The sequence below is a fragment of the Camarhynchus parvulus genome, chromosome Z (genome assembly GCF_901933205.1).
Source record: "Camarhynchus parvulus chromosome Z, STF_HiC, whole genome shotgun sequence".
Taxonomy (NCBI): domain Eukaryota; kingdom Metazoa; phylum Chordata; class Aves; order Passeriformes; family Thraupidae; genus Camarhynchus; species Camarhynchus parvulus.
Window position 1 is genome coordinate 47,674,472 of NC_044601.1, and position 15,026 is coordinate 47,689,497.

The window sequence follows — 15,026 nt, forward strand, 5'->3', positions numbered from 1 at the left end:
GCAATCTCATTTCCTAGATAACAGATAAAATTTAAACTTTGTGATTTGACTTTAATTTTAGTAAATCTGTTTGACTGTTTAGGATTTTGTTTGCATTTTTTTGGCAAAATACAAAGAAATTTTCCAGGACTGACTTAATTTTTTTTTAATTAAATTGGTTGACCTCCTAAGCATTTTACATTGGAAGTGCACCTTAGAAATATTCTGTGGTCATTGCCACACAATGTAAATATATGTTTTTCTTTGCTATTTGCAGCCCCATAAAAGGAGTTCAGAATGCAGGCTGAAAATCACGGCCAGGTGGTCCCTGGTTGTTGTTTCCTTTTACCAGTCTACATCCTTCTGAAGTCCTGTGAAATCATTTAGACCTAAAAGCAGTATTCAGTGTCAGTTCAGTGTCAGGAGTATGGGCTCCTTGTTCTTTACATATCTGGGACTTGCTTTCTCTTACCAATGTTGTATTTTATTACAAAAACAACCCTGTTAGGGGTTGTTTTAGGTGAGATTATTTAACACAAAATAGTTTAGATTGAAAAATGGTTGTAAAGAATAGCTCAGAAAATTTGGGGATATTCACTTCATCAAAAAATTTGGGGATATTCACTTAATCAAAAAACAGCTCAGAAACAGCAGAGATTGAGACAAAGCCCTTGAAAAACTCAACTGAAAGAATACTTTCCATATAGATGAACATACTTGCTTGAAGATACAGACTGGTTTACTAACATTCATCATACAAGAGTAAAATAATGAAAATCTGTTGTAGAAATAGCAGGCTAGTATTTTTTACTGTAAGGTTATCCAATTAATATCATGCTTTAAGATTGATCTTCTGGTTTTTAACTTGTAAGTGCTACACATGCCAAAACAGTAGCACAGAAATTTTAGGTTGAAAACATGTTTAAAGAAGTGTGTTGGCACACATTTTTTATGAATTATGCTTAATTATACGTATGTCTGTATAGGCTAAGTGTAATGCACATATTTGCCTTACAAAAGGGAGGCTAAATCTGATACAGTGATGTATATTTATTAAGTACCAGAAAGTTCCTTGATACGTGTGAAGGAGGGAGTATTAGCAGTGCTCAGTGAAGTGGTTTCATTAATTATTGAAGTTTGAAGACAAAACTAATAGTAACTAATTCTTGCAGGAGACCTAGTAATTTCTTGTATTTCCTGTTCTGTGAGTTAACTTCTTCATAAAGTTATGGCTAACCTTTTAAAGAGCAGTTCTTTCCAGACAGACACTCTGAAACATGTAAAAAGATACTGAGGCATTCTGTATATTGAAGTAGCTGAGCAAGCAGTATAAATATGTAGTAGCTTCTGTATGAAAAATCTGAGAGATTACTGGTTATGTAAAGTATCCTGAGGATATCTGCATATGAGTACATAATAGTGCACCATAGTACACTAAGAGTACTGTAACTAATGCAGAACCTGAGCTCCTGTAGGTGGTGGGCAAAGTAACAGATAACAAGGGTGCTTTTGTTCTCTGATCCAGTATTTTGGACCTCTTCAAACTCTAATCTGTGTTAACTGCCAGAAATACCAGAAGGCAAAAAAAAAAGTCCTGGTCATATGTGTGTTCTGGCACCAGAGTCACTGTGTCATTACCCTGGGAGCAAAGAGAACCTTTGCTCAGTATATTGCACTGCTCACTATATTGCATGTTATAATTGCCTTATATGTTGAGAATATAAGAGAATATTTGTACAGCAGTTTAGTTTTCAGATGTTCCTTTTTCTTTCTTTCCAAACAGGTGCTTGACAGCCACCAACATGTGAAAAGAAACCCCAGTTGAAGATTACTTTTCTTCTGCATTTCTGAGAATTCAGAGCCAGCAGTTATGACCATCAATTCCACAGGAGGCTTTCTTTGGCAAAGAAATAGTCTTTCTTTGGCAAATAACTCAGTACTTGGAAAAAAATGGCCTGAAATGTTAATTTCAGGTCACTTTTTTCTTAATTTGTTCAAACAAATTCTGGTTGGGGCACAAAGCTAAGTTGTTAAGACATGCATTTTATACTATCAAGAATGCCCAATTCTTAAGCACTTTTTATATTTGCGTTAGTAATATACGGCCAGTTAAGTGAGGGGGCCATTTTGAGTTGGGAGACTACTTGCTGTTAGAGTAACTTCGAGGTTCTAAACCAGCTGTAAAATGGCCCCTTCACTGCACTGAATATCTCTTGTGCTTGAAAATTCAACAAAATGGCTCCCTGCAGAGAAGCTTGCTGTGTAGCAGTCTGATATTCCAGAAGGAGAATTCCTAGTTGCACTACAGTAGCTGAAATTCAGTAACATGCAACTAAGACTTTTTTTCTTCTTAGCTTGAAGAAGCATATATCAGTGTGAAAAGCAACAAGCGACCACAGCACAATGAGAATTGAGTTGAATTCAGTACATATTCAAGAATGTGTTTGTTTCCATCATGATATATTTAGCGAGACATACTGCAGCACCTTTTTAGAAGGTCATGTTTAGTCTGACATCTTTTTAAAGTAGACATTTTCATGCTTTTTAAAAATATTTAGCTATGCTGAACCAAGTTAGTTATACTTTTATCATTTGTTATAAGAAGCAATATTTTGTAATTTCATACTTAAAAATATTTTTCTCTTTTGGTTTAAAACAGCTTTTGATTAGTCTAAGCAGCCTTTAAAAAAAGATCAAAGCACTTAAGCATTCTGATAATTGAGTTGTGAAAATCATGCTATTCTTGCTGGTTTTCATTATTCCCTTCAGTGGCTGCGAAAATGTTTGTATTTCATACCCAAAAGCCTACTGGCTGAAAAAAGTTTCTTTTAATTCTGACTGTTTTATTTTTAAAGGAGAGTTACAACTTCCTCTGCAGTGAATACTTAGGAGTAGTCCTAAACCTCATGACTAATGGCTGCAGGCAGCTACTCTTACGATACCACAGTACCAAGAGGTATGTCAATACAGAGATACAAGTAGCCTTGTACCACCTAAAAACCTCATGTGGTATTAAAAATCAGCCCACTTCTGGAAAGCTGAATTTCCACTAGCATTTTGTTTTTACTAGTGTAACATACACTGTGTTTGAGAAATACACAGTCCCTGTCCTTTGTGTTGTGTGGTCCATTCACTGTTCCTCTTTTGACAGATAAACTACTTTATGGGGATCTGGGTTCTTTAAGTGGAGTTACTCATTGCTGCTGTCGTGTAATGGAACACGTACTGTGTTAACATTTATAACAGGGGATTTCACGTCTTGCCGTTTACTTACAGAGAGAGGAGCAGGAGACCTTACCTTAGCAATAGGCTGTGTAATCTAAAGGAACCTCAGCTCTGGGACCCTTCAGTCTATTGAAGATGTTTTGCTGTGGCTGTCCAAAAATTAAAGCTCTGTCAAACATCTCGGGAGGATTTTCTTAACCATTGTTGCCTTACTTATAAAGTTAGTGAACATTGATTTTCAAAGCACCTGTGAGCAGCGTTACTGTAGAATTGTATAGATTTTGCTGTGTTAGTTGCTAGGTCTCTATTATTCAGCTGTGTGAAACACCTGATACTGGCTTTCCACAGGCCTAAAACTTCATGATGCTTTTTTCTCAAACTTATTCTCCGAATTCTGTGCTACATGGTGTGGTTGCGAGCTGTCTGATGCTGTGTTCATGCAGCAATAGCAGCACTTTCAATGTTCATCATAATCATTCAACACTGCCTATACCATCAGCTGTTCTGTTCTACATTTGTTTGTACTTTCAGTCACACCACACATTAAAACCAAGGTAATCAAATAAATTTTTGGCTGTAGCACAAAACAGAACTTTGATGTAGAATGGTAATGAACATTATACATTTCATCTGAAACCTAGTGCTAAATTAAACAAGGAGCTTTTATGTTCATTTTTTCCTGTTTTCCAGCCTGTGGTTTCATTCCTTAAACATACAGAACACTAGCAAAATTTCAAGCCGAGGAAAAATAGTGTAATTTTAAAGTATTTGTGCAGTGGTTCCCTTGCACAACATGTTTTGTCTGCAGTTTACCACTGTGTTGTTTTCTAAATAGCTCCATGCTGTACTCTATTACAGTTTTCAGATATGTTTGCCATGTGATCTGTCATCTTTGCCTTGAAAAATGTGTGCATGATTGATGAAAATTACTCTTCTTAATCTGTTTCATATTTAGCTGAAATCTTAGATTTCTGTAGTAGCTTAGTCTCAATAGAAATGGAGTTCTCATATGAGCATGTATTTTATGGCACAAAAAAGTAGTTGTTACGCTGAGCATAGCAGTATGTATCAGTTCAAAACTGCCATCTTCTATGTGAAGATGAATGAATTTTTTTCCCTCATCATACTAAAAAAAAAAATCCTGAATTTAAATCTCCATGAGTCACTAGATGTCACAATTTCACGTAATTTTCACTTTGATATAAAAATTGTGCATATGTAGTGTACACAGGCTAATGGATAAAAGGTACCATCCTGTGCTGTGTGAAATTTTCCAGTGGGATGGCTACTGCAGAAGAAGGGGAAAGTTTAGTATATTTATAAGAAACTTAGGGAAATAATGACAGTCCTGCGTTGAGGTCAGTTCCTCCACAGCTGAGAAACACTGTAATAGTTGTGAGAAATCTTGGCAAGCATCACTAAGGAAAAACACGTAAACATGCGCAAGGAAAAAGAACCTCCATAAAAAGACCTGCCTATTGATATTTTTGATTTTATTGTTGTGGCTGCATTGTTCTGTTGCTAGTTATTTATCTTAAGTAGTTTATCAACTTTTTGGCTTTTTTCTATTTTTAGAAACTTATTTCTTTTTTGAAATTAAAAGTTTTACTATGGTATAACATCCAGTGAAGTAAAGATTTGGGATGCATAATGTTTATTGTACAAATGCTTATGTAAGGACTGAAAAACCTTTTATAAATGGGAACAAGAAACTAAATACTTGGGTTCTGCTAAAATAACCAAAATGTAAGGTAAACAGCAATAGTCTTGTTCAGAAATTGAATTTATATCAACAAGAATTTCATGTTCTCATTCATGGAGGTTCCAGATCCTTTACAAATGACCAATAGTCTTACTCACTTTACTGTATTTTCATGTTAGTTCTCTGTGTAGGGTAGATGAAGGTTTTTTTTTTTTATTCTTTTCAAACATCACTTCTAAGTTTTGCCTGGTTTTGTTTGGTTTTTCTTTTTTTTAATCTGACAGTCTGCATTCTACACCAGACACTTGTAAAATAAATTAGTATGATTATATATTGTGTACTTTTGTGACTGAATTGGGGATAGAACTCAACATACTTCACTACATTATTTGTAAAGAATCATTTTGAGTATAAGCACTATATTCTGTACTGTTTAATAATAAAGTAATGATAGATGCATTATTGAAAATGCAACTTACTGAGAAGAGGAGGCAGAAACATTATTGGTTAATGTTACCCTTATTCCATTTGTTGCACTGAATTTCAGGAGTGTAATTTGTAAATCAAGTTTGCTCATGCGTGTAATCAGATTTTATTTTCATTGTAATGCTTATGTAATTAAATTACCTGGATGTATTTCTGGTAATGATTTCATAAGCATGGACAATATGTTGTTGATGTTTCGCACTACAGAATTAATGTTAAGAACAAGCAAAGCTTCTTGCAAAGAAAAGGAGTAACAGGAGCACCTTACTGGGAGAGCATGTTGCATGATTTCAGTCCTCTTGGAGCTGACAGACAGTAGGTCATCCTAAACTTGACTGCAAATTGCTCTTTGGTGTAATAAGCACATCAACATTCTGCTATCAATGCTATCAACACAATGGCTATTTTTAACCTATAAATATACTGTAATTTAAGTTTTCCTACAAATTGAATTTATATTTAATTGCTGCCTAATACATAAATACTTAAAATTTTTAGGAGGGTCAAGGGAGGGAGGGCAGGCATGCCAATATACTTGTGGGAGGGGCTGTTGCATATATGGGTCTTTGTACTTCTCTTTCAGTTTGACTGTTAATCCAAAACTCACAGCTCTGGCTTTGGTGAATCTGCAACCTGACATTTATGTATTTTTATTGTGATTCAGGCCTTCTATATTCTGTTGCTCAGAGCTTCAGAATTTGACAGAAAAGGTCATCTTTCCATTCTCAAATGTGAATGCTCTGTACCTCCAATATGGAAAATGACCAAGCAATTAATTTTATTCTGCTGAGTTTTTAATATTAATGTGTAGAGCATTATCTATAGCTCATTAATCAGTAGCGTTTCCATTGAAAACAAGTAGAAAGGATGATAGGCACCATTTTGGTGCGTATAGTCCAAACTCTGCAGAGACTTTATTCCAGAGACTGTCACCTATCCAGGAATTTGTTTGCCATAAACTGGCTTGATTTTCAGAGGATAAACATAGTTTTGACTTCTGAATTGGTAAATAGGTGTTGGGCATTGGGGATATTCATTCAACATCTTCCAGCGTGTTGTTGCTGTTGCTATATGTTTTGAATTTCATTTTACATGTATACAAATGTGTCATCATGAAAGGAAAGCTAAAAAAATACAGATGGCTGCAAGTTGTCTTACATGAATGAAGCCAGTGAAGCTTAATGAAACTAACTCCTTTGTTAAGCCTGTAGAATAAATAAGAAATAATGAAAATAAATTTTCCATTCACTAGCTTTGTGCAATATTATCATTAGACTAAGACACTGCTAGCACATTGTGCTTGGCTTTAAGAAAGTTCTTTAATTCCATTATATTCAAAAGGACATCTTAAATGCATATTTTATTGTAAACAACTCTGCAAATTTACTATGCCTGAAAATGCTCAAAGTTATTAAGCATTAAGCACAAGTATGTTTTAAAAAAAGTTTAATAACTAAACAAAGATTTCTAGCAATACCTAGAAACTAAAAAAGGTTTTAATTGTCTGCTTCTTGGTCTTTTTCCTTTAGTGCAGCTTTTCTGCAGTGCAAGTTTATTGCTGTGTATTTCATGGGGTTTTATTATCATGATTCAGAAATTTAAACCTGTACGCAAAGTACTGCATTCACCTTATTGTACATGCGATGTAACATCATACTCACAGTTTTGGTGCTTTAAAATTATTCCTCTTTTCTTTATTAAAGGATATTTATTTGATTGCTGTCTTGGTTTTAACTTTGATTATATACTAACATTTAAAAAATACTTTTGGTACAGTTTGGTTCCCGCAAAAAACAATTTCAGATCTAATTCATTTCAGTTCCCATTGGTATTCTTACAATTCCTCAAATTCTCTGTCATGGTTTAATGGCAGGTTGTTGCTTCTAAGCTATGTTGCAGCATGGAATATTTGTATCTAGGTAACATCTTTGTAAATGAAGATACATGAACAATTTAAGTATTACAGAAGACCCTTGCTCCTAAATGATGCTGGGTAGTTGTGCATAATTACAAATCACACCCACTTTCCATCTCTTGATCAAAAGACAGAAACACTATCAAAAAGGGTGAAAGTTTAAACACTGAGATGTTAAGAGCTTGGCACCCTTATTTACACCTACCATGTCCCTCACTAGAGTTCCTAGGTGTTTGTGAGTAAGTTCTTCCTTTTATTGCTCTAGCCAATTTGTGGTATTATTTACATAGACCTAAATCTTGCAAAAAAAGGTATTTTTATATTGTATGTCTTTTCCCTTTTGCTTCTGTGTTTTTGGTGCAGTGCAGGTAGGTTTGATTTCTAGCTGGTTCCTTAACATGAGGAAACAAAAACCCAGTGTATTTCTAAAACAGGAACTTTTTAGTGCCATTGCAATCCTGAGACAACAAGAAAAAGGACGTTTCAAAGAGTGACATGAAACCAACTTAGTATTTGCAGTGCAAATCTACATTGCAACATGTCTTGTACAAAATTCAAAGCTGTCTGACTTTGGTTTCCTAATGGTGTTTTTCATGCCAGGTAATAATGACTCTTAATTTTGGGTAGTGGAAGAACATGTAGAAGAAGTAGGAAATGTGTTTTGAAATAATCAGTTCTTTGATTTTTGCTGACTTAAGAGAGAAGATAGTTACATTTGTGTCTGAGGTCCGTTCCTAAAGCTCTGGCAGTGTGTGAGCTTGATGTGGGTACCTGCACAGGTTTTGCTTTGCAGGACAAACTGATGCTCCATCAGCTGGTTCTGTTTGGCACTGACTTCAGTAGATGAGTTGATTGGTTTTTTATAACTCTCTACAGTATCAGTACAGGTTGGAAGTGAATTTAGTGTATGCATCAGGATTGCAGATGAGTCAGTGTTATCTGTAGGTAGACTTAAAAGGCAGTGGTATGCCATGCAAAATGCCTCTTGTTTCTACAACACAGAAGATAAAAGAACCATCTTTTTTTTTTTCCTGCTTGTAACATGTCAGATGTAAATCAAAGGTACATTGTAAATAAGTACTCAGTGGGCCACAATGCCTCTGAAATAGGGGAGCTACTGATACATGCAGAGTTTGTCTCTGTTCCACCTCTTAATGCTCAACAGAGGCAGTAGGTACAAGGGAAAGAAGTAAAAATGGAAGATACATTTCACACATTTTTTTTTCCAAAACCTATGAAGGGTTGCTTTTCTCAGCAGTTCTTACTGCTGCTTCCCATCATAGGGAGAAGCCCATTTTATAGAAGCCCATATTGCATTCTCCCTGCCATTGGAGGGAGCTTAGAGGAATCCTGGACTGCCACAGTATCTCTGAATCTTGGGATCAGCAAGCCATCAGCATGTCACTGCCACCACTGCAGCTGGAGCTTTGTGCACAAGGCACGGGTCACTGTCTAAATCTACCATTACAGAGTTGTGTACACTGTGTGTGCCACTGTGTTTCTTACCATTTGTAAAGGAAGGTTATAATGTCCATAAAAATGGATAAAATGGTGTCTTAAACCTTAGAATGTACCATGTCAGCCGTTCAACTGTTACAGGCATCACTTTGCTTGCACAAACTGCCCTTCAGTAGAAAACCATCCCAGAGGTGTTCCCAAGAAGCTACAGTATCATCACTGTGTAACCTACCTTGCTCCAAGAAGTGCTGTATCTGTCCAAATCTCCATCCTGCAGAACTGATCCCACAGAGAAGTATTTCTGCCTTTCCCCTTTGCAGTAAGATTCTCAGTCTCTAATTACTTTCTCTAAACTTTATGCAAATCTTCACCACAGTCATGCTCACTGTGCAGATTTTCATCAGCTCAGAAACAGCACATCTCCCTTGAACTGTTGCCTCCACAGGAAGGGCTGGTGGATAAAAACAGGCACAGATTACTCTGTGCTGTTAAAGCTGCTGCCTGTGTTGTTGCTGGGGTTTGCTCATCATTAATCAACCAAAACTTTGGGAAAAAAAGAACCTGAACCAAAACAAAAGTTATATTCACATTCACATTGTATCTGCTGTCTTACCCCTTTTTCCTATTGTAGTTTTGTGCTGTTTGTTGGATGTTTGTTGGAGATACTTGTGCCATGGGCAAATAATCTGTATTGCCTTCTTGTCACTCCTCACCATGGAATGCAGCAGCCTTCTTGACTTCTCTGAGACATCTCTCTATACCCCACATTGCTTACATAAGACTAAGCACATTCACAGACTTTCAAGCATAAGTCACTGTTTACTTCATTCTTTTCATCGTAACAGCTTTTCTAATTGGCATCACATTCCCTCTGTACATTACTGTTTAAAAGTCAGGAATAAGGAAGATTGAAGAATCATGCAATTCATACAAAGGACTTATATTAACTATACTTTTTCTTCCTCAGTACTTTATTTTAATCCCATTCAATTTCAGTAAGAGTGTAACTGAGTTCTTAGCATACAAAATCATCAGTGCATGCTTAAACTGCCATGCATGTTAAAAGCACAATTTAAACACCAGTAACAGACATTTATGAATCAACTTCTTTTGAAGCACCGTAAAAGGATGGCCATTTCCCCCCCCATATGCACTTGGCTGTGCGTAAAATGACTGTTGGAGTGGATGAAGTCCTGTGAAAACAATTTGACAGAGAAACCACTGCACACTGCTCTTGGTTTCTAATGACATGTTAAAAAAATGTCTTAAGTTTGCATTATAAAGTAATATTTATAGTATCAAAAAAGAAAGAAAAAGTACATATCCTATATTTCTGTAGATGGCATACATATATTTTTGTCATGATTTCCTAAAGACCAGCTGCTGAAAAGTCTTAATAGCAGAGTAAGTTGAAACATAAGGTTCGTTCTCCTGCCCAGCACCACTGCAGGAGGAAATTGATTTCCCCCACTTTACAACAGTGTTCTATGTGTCCCCTGACACACCCATACCTTGCTCTGTCACTCAGCTCTAAGTCAAACTGCTCAGTGAGTCAGGCTGTTGGCTTTTGCAAAGTCTGACCATTCATGGGCCATTCCATCAGTGCTTGTGGCTAGGAGATGGTCAAACAAACCCAAGTAATACTTGGAGGGTGCCTACTCTTCTTCAGCCATTCTGGGAAGAGATCAGAGGAGTGCAGAAATTGTCCTCAGTCAAAGGTTGTATTAGTTAAAGCAAATCTCTGTTTAGGAGATCAGGTTTGTCACTCTTTAAAGAAAAAAAAAAAAAGTCTACTTGGGCTATGTATTCAGGGAAAACGTGAGCCACACAGTGCCTACCAGGGCATGCTTTGCTTAATTGGTCTACAAAATAACATGCATTATATTTAAATACTCAAAAGCAGTTACATATCCAAGCTAGTGCTATGTCCCATTTTGCAGAAAACCCCAACGCTTCAAGTACTCAGCTTTTAATCTCTGCAGTAAGAAATTTTGAACAGAAACTTCGTGTCCCAGACAGCATTTGTTGAGACTGCGCTGTCAGCCATCTGGGATAAACCTGGGTTCTGCTCCAAGCCATTAGCTGCTTGAAATAACTACAGAATCCCTGCCTTTTGAGGCCCAGATGAATGAGTTTGCTGCAGTCCTTGGTGGATGCTCAAGGTTGCAGGGATGCTTCTGGATAAGGAAGTGCTTGGTACTATCACTAAGACCAGCTTGGCTGATTGAATGCAAACTTTAGCTTCTGCCCCCTTCCCAGTGGAAGGAGCCTCGCTGTTCCCCAACAGGACAGTGTCTTCTATTAACCCATCAACGTGTCATTGCAATAGCAAGCTGTGAAGTTTCAGTTAAAAAAAAAACTTACCCTGAAATATTGTAAATTAGAATTTCTTCACTTAAATCCATCAAGACCTTCCAGGTGATGAAGGCATGATCCCTTGACATGGCACTGTCACCAGCTAACTATTTTCCAAGTAGCTGCATGCCAGCATTTATGCCATGTAAGACCCAGCATTGTGCTTGTGGGAGCTGTGGAGGTCACCTTACAACTGCCTCTAGTAGTGGCCCCCTCTTCTGGTGCAGCCCCTCAAAAGAGAGACTTGAAATGTTATGGCAAATTCCACAGCCACCTAACAGCTATTGCTGAGCTGTAAAACTGGCCTTGAGGCTGGTGAACTTGTTTGTTCTTATCCCATAAGTGAACTATGCTCATTGCCAGGTTCAGAGAGATGATTCCATGTTTGGGCACATCCAGTGCAGTTGTTTGCTCAGTCACAGAGCTGACCAGTGCTGTGCTCTGTGAGGCCTTATTCCCTTTTGGATTTTAGATATCTATGTCCTTGTCACAGTTTGATCACTGCAATTTGGCCCAAGAGTCAAAATTCCTTTAAACCCCTCTGAAATGACAGCACTGTTTGCTATCTGCCCAACCTGTTACTCAGGACTAAGTCCCATAGCTGGATTTCCCAACCTGAGTCAGGTACAGAGAACTGTTCTTGTCTTTGTACTTGTTCTCTCATGGAGATTTCCAATGTAGCTGTAATTCATTTGCAAAAGACCTGTCACCTATTCTAGCTGATGACAGAAATCCTCTAGCTTGATGGGAACTTTTGCTGCCAATCCTAACACATTTTTGCATTTTGACTTGAGTTACATGTGCCTTATAGGTATTTTCTATTTGTGCAATACAGTTATCATCATCGGTGAAGAGCATGAAAACTCATGTCTTCTGAAAATACTTGCATTGCTGTCTCTATGACAGCTGTGATTCAAGGTACTTTCTAGTAGCATGCCTCAGTAATGCTTGTTTAGAAGATCCCCAATGCTTCCTCTCTGAGGCTGAGATGTTCATGCACAACAGTCAGCACCTCATTCCCACATGTATCTCTTTTGTGGGTGGGTTTTGGGTTTTTTGGGGTTACTGATGTCCCTGCTGGGTGAGCTTGACACTGAATATTTATGTTTCTCATTCCATAAGCAGTTTAGGACTTATATTGACTATAAACATGTTTGGTTGTTCCATGTTATGCAAGAGAAAAGAACACAGAACAAAAGAAAAAATGCAAGAAATAGAGGATAATGAAAGTTTTCACTGGTAGGTTCAAATGGTAACAATAACCACCTCAAATAAAGCTTTCATAATTTCTTTTCAAAGAGGTGGGGAAAAGCAGCTTATAGCAAATCTACATATTACTCTGCTTCTTTAAGATATACAGAATGAAATCTCCCCCTTTCTCCCCCTGCAAGCAAAACTCTTAACTGTGCAAAATGCTCTGGAGCAAAAGGGCTCCAGACTGGTAATGACAGAGCTACAATTTTGAAGCAGCAGCTTCTGAACAAAGGACAGCAAGCCCTCCTGGGTTGCTTCTGGGATAGACAGCAAGGGCAGTTGGCAGGGTGTAGCAGTGAGGCTGTGCAGCAGGGACTAGATGCAGGATGATGACATGAAATACTACTTGAGGCACTCAGCTCCATACTTCTACCCTGGCTCCTCTCACTAAGTCAAAGAGAGCTGTACCTTACACTGATAGATTTCTGGTTCTCATTGCTGCGGATTCCTGAGAAACAAAACTGCTGGAATTATAAAAATAACCATATATATTCAGATGTGAAGAAATAAGTAGATTTAATGTTAAAATTTCCATCCATAAGTAAGGGCTATGATCTTTCTCCTGCAGGCAAGTACAAGGTCATTTTGCTTCAAATTTCTTTTGTTTTGAGACAATTCCACTGAACATTTAACAAAATACAAGCCAGACTCAGAGAATTTCAAAGGCCTTGTTCCCTCTCTGCAAGTATCTGCATGACCATATTTAATTCAACAGGAGGAAATCCATACACACAGATTATATTTACACATACCTTGTCAAGTGTAGTTCTTCCTCTCCCCTTAGCACCTGGATGCATGGTATTGTTTGTGAAGGTCCTTAGTTCTGCCCTCCTTCTTGATCTACTGGGAAAAAATCCTTCGTCTTCAAGAATTACCACAGTCACAGAAATGCAAATTCTCTTCCAAGAAGATGTCTATGTTGCTATTCTCAATCTAATGGAAGCAAAAGCACCTGACACACTGCTGGATCCATGCAGTGAGATGAGGCTTGGATGAGAGCAGATGAGAATTCCCAAAGCAGGGAACAAGGTTGGAAACTACTTCCAAGTTAAAAGAAAGAAAAAATCCCAAACTCAGCTCAGAATTCCATTACCATCATAGGAACAAACATCATAGGATCAGATGGCAGCAGAAAACAGGGAGCACTGATGGCTAATACTGGTATCAAACCTCTAGAATGGTGGAGGTAAAAGACAGAAAGGACATGGGCTTTGCAGACTGTCAGGACTTCAGCTGTGTTCATGAAACACACCCCCAGTGCCGACCTTGGGAAGCCTCTAGCAATCAAGAGTGGACTTTCGGGGCAAGCCAGGTGTGCTCAATGTCAGCATGATGTGAGCACCTAAGGAAACTGAGATATTTTCATGTGGTTTGTCATTCCCTATGCAAATCACTCTCACCTATTTTACAGCTACACAAGGGTTCCACACTAGGGAATCTTTTTGAAATCTGTGCTTCCCTCACCCACCCCGAATTTACAACACCTTTGATAGTTACTTTCCTTCCAATGCCTTTATCTGAAAATACTAAGGAATGCCAGATAGATCGTTGCATCTGAGCTCTGCTTATGCAAGACCCAGCAATAAGGGGGAAAGTAGATATATTGTGTTTCTTTGGTCCTATGATGAGCTGCCAGCAGTGCAGAAGCAGAACTGGCCACTTCAGGTCCCTGAGAGGTTGTGGCGGGCAAGCTATGAGACCCCTTATGGTGTGAAAACCCCCTTATGTCTATAGTATCTAGAGGTATTGTGACATTTAGACTCAAACCTGCTTTCTGGCTAGGCATGGCCAGAAGAATGGACACGAGCTGAACTGATCTGGGATCTAACACAAAACTCCGCTCATTGTTTCAAAATGTTTAACAAAACAGGGAAAATTCATCCATCTTTTCTGAAGTAAGTGGAGTAAAACAAGGAACTAAGGCTGCTAAGCAAAACCACAGATTTCAAATAATGTGTATATAATTTCATATCATTCCATGATATGGTCTCTGCTTAGCACTGTTCAGAGGTAGTGCACAAATGCAGCATTACTAAGAAAATGTAAACAAGACAGTTTGAACATTGCTTAGCAGAGTCAGGTCCATTTTCTGAAAAAGAAACCCCAGTGTATAGGTGTGCACTTAACTGGCATGTTCAGTCACTGAGACTGAACTACACACATTGGGATGGAGTTTCTTGATGGTATTTTTTAATTGTCTTCTGACATCCAGATCTAATCTCTAATTAGATCTGTCTTTGGCCTTAAGGTTTTTGCAACTAACCAAGTTAAGTGCTTTTACTGATATCTGCAGCTCTGCAGAGAATTAAGGTCTGCAACAGTTTTCCATTCCTCTCTCCATGCAGTATTTCTGAAAAATGGCTTTGATTTTGACTTTTGAATGCAGTGTTCACAGAGTGCTGTTCAGCAGCCACTTCAGTACAGAATATATGAGATGATAGAATGAAATGAGATTTAGCCTCTTATTGAAGGTAAACCTGAAGTTAATCCCCAACTGGTAGAAAAATGAGCATAAGTCAGAAACCTTTAACATTTGACAACTGAAAAGACATATCCCAAAACATTAATCTTTAATTGATGCATTGTTAATTCTAAGGTTTTCTTTAAAGGAATTATCTTGGGAATGCCACCGATAGCGTTAAATGATACTTA

At 37.7% G+C, this 15,026-nt stretch overlaps 1 protein-coding gene across 1 annotated transcript in view; it reads left to right on the forward strand.

Moving 5' to 3' along the window:
• JMY (junction mediating and regulatory protein, p53 cofactor) overlaps positions 1 to 7,108 on the forward strand; it is a 65,490-nt gene extending 58,382 nt beyond the window's left edge. The window contains exon 11 of the mRNA XM_030968008.1: positions 1,763 to 7,108. The gene's annotated coding sequence lies outside the window, so the exon portion shown is untranslated. The remainder of the gene's footprint in view (positions 1 to 1,762) is intronic.
• The last annotated feature ends 7,918 nt before the right edge of the window (positions 7,109 to 15,026 follow it).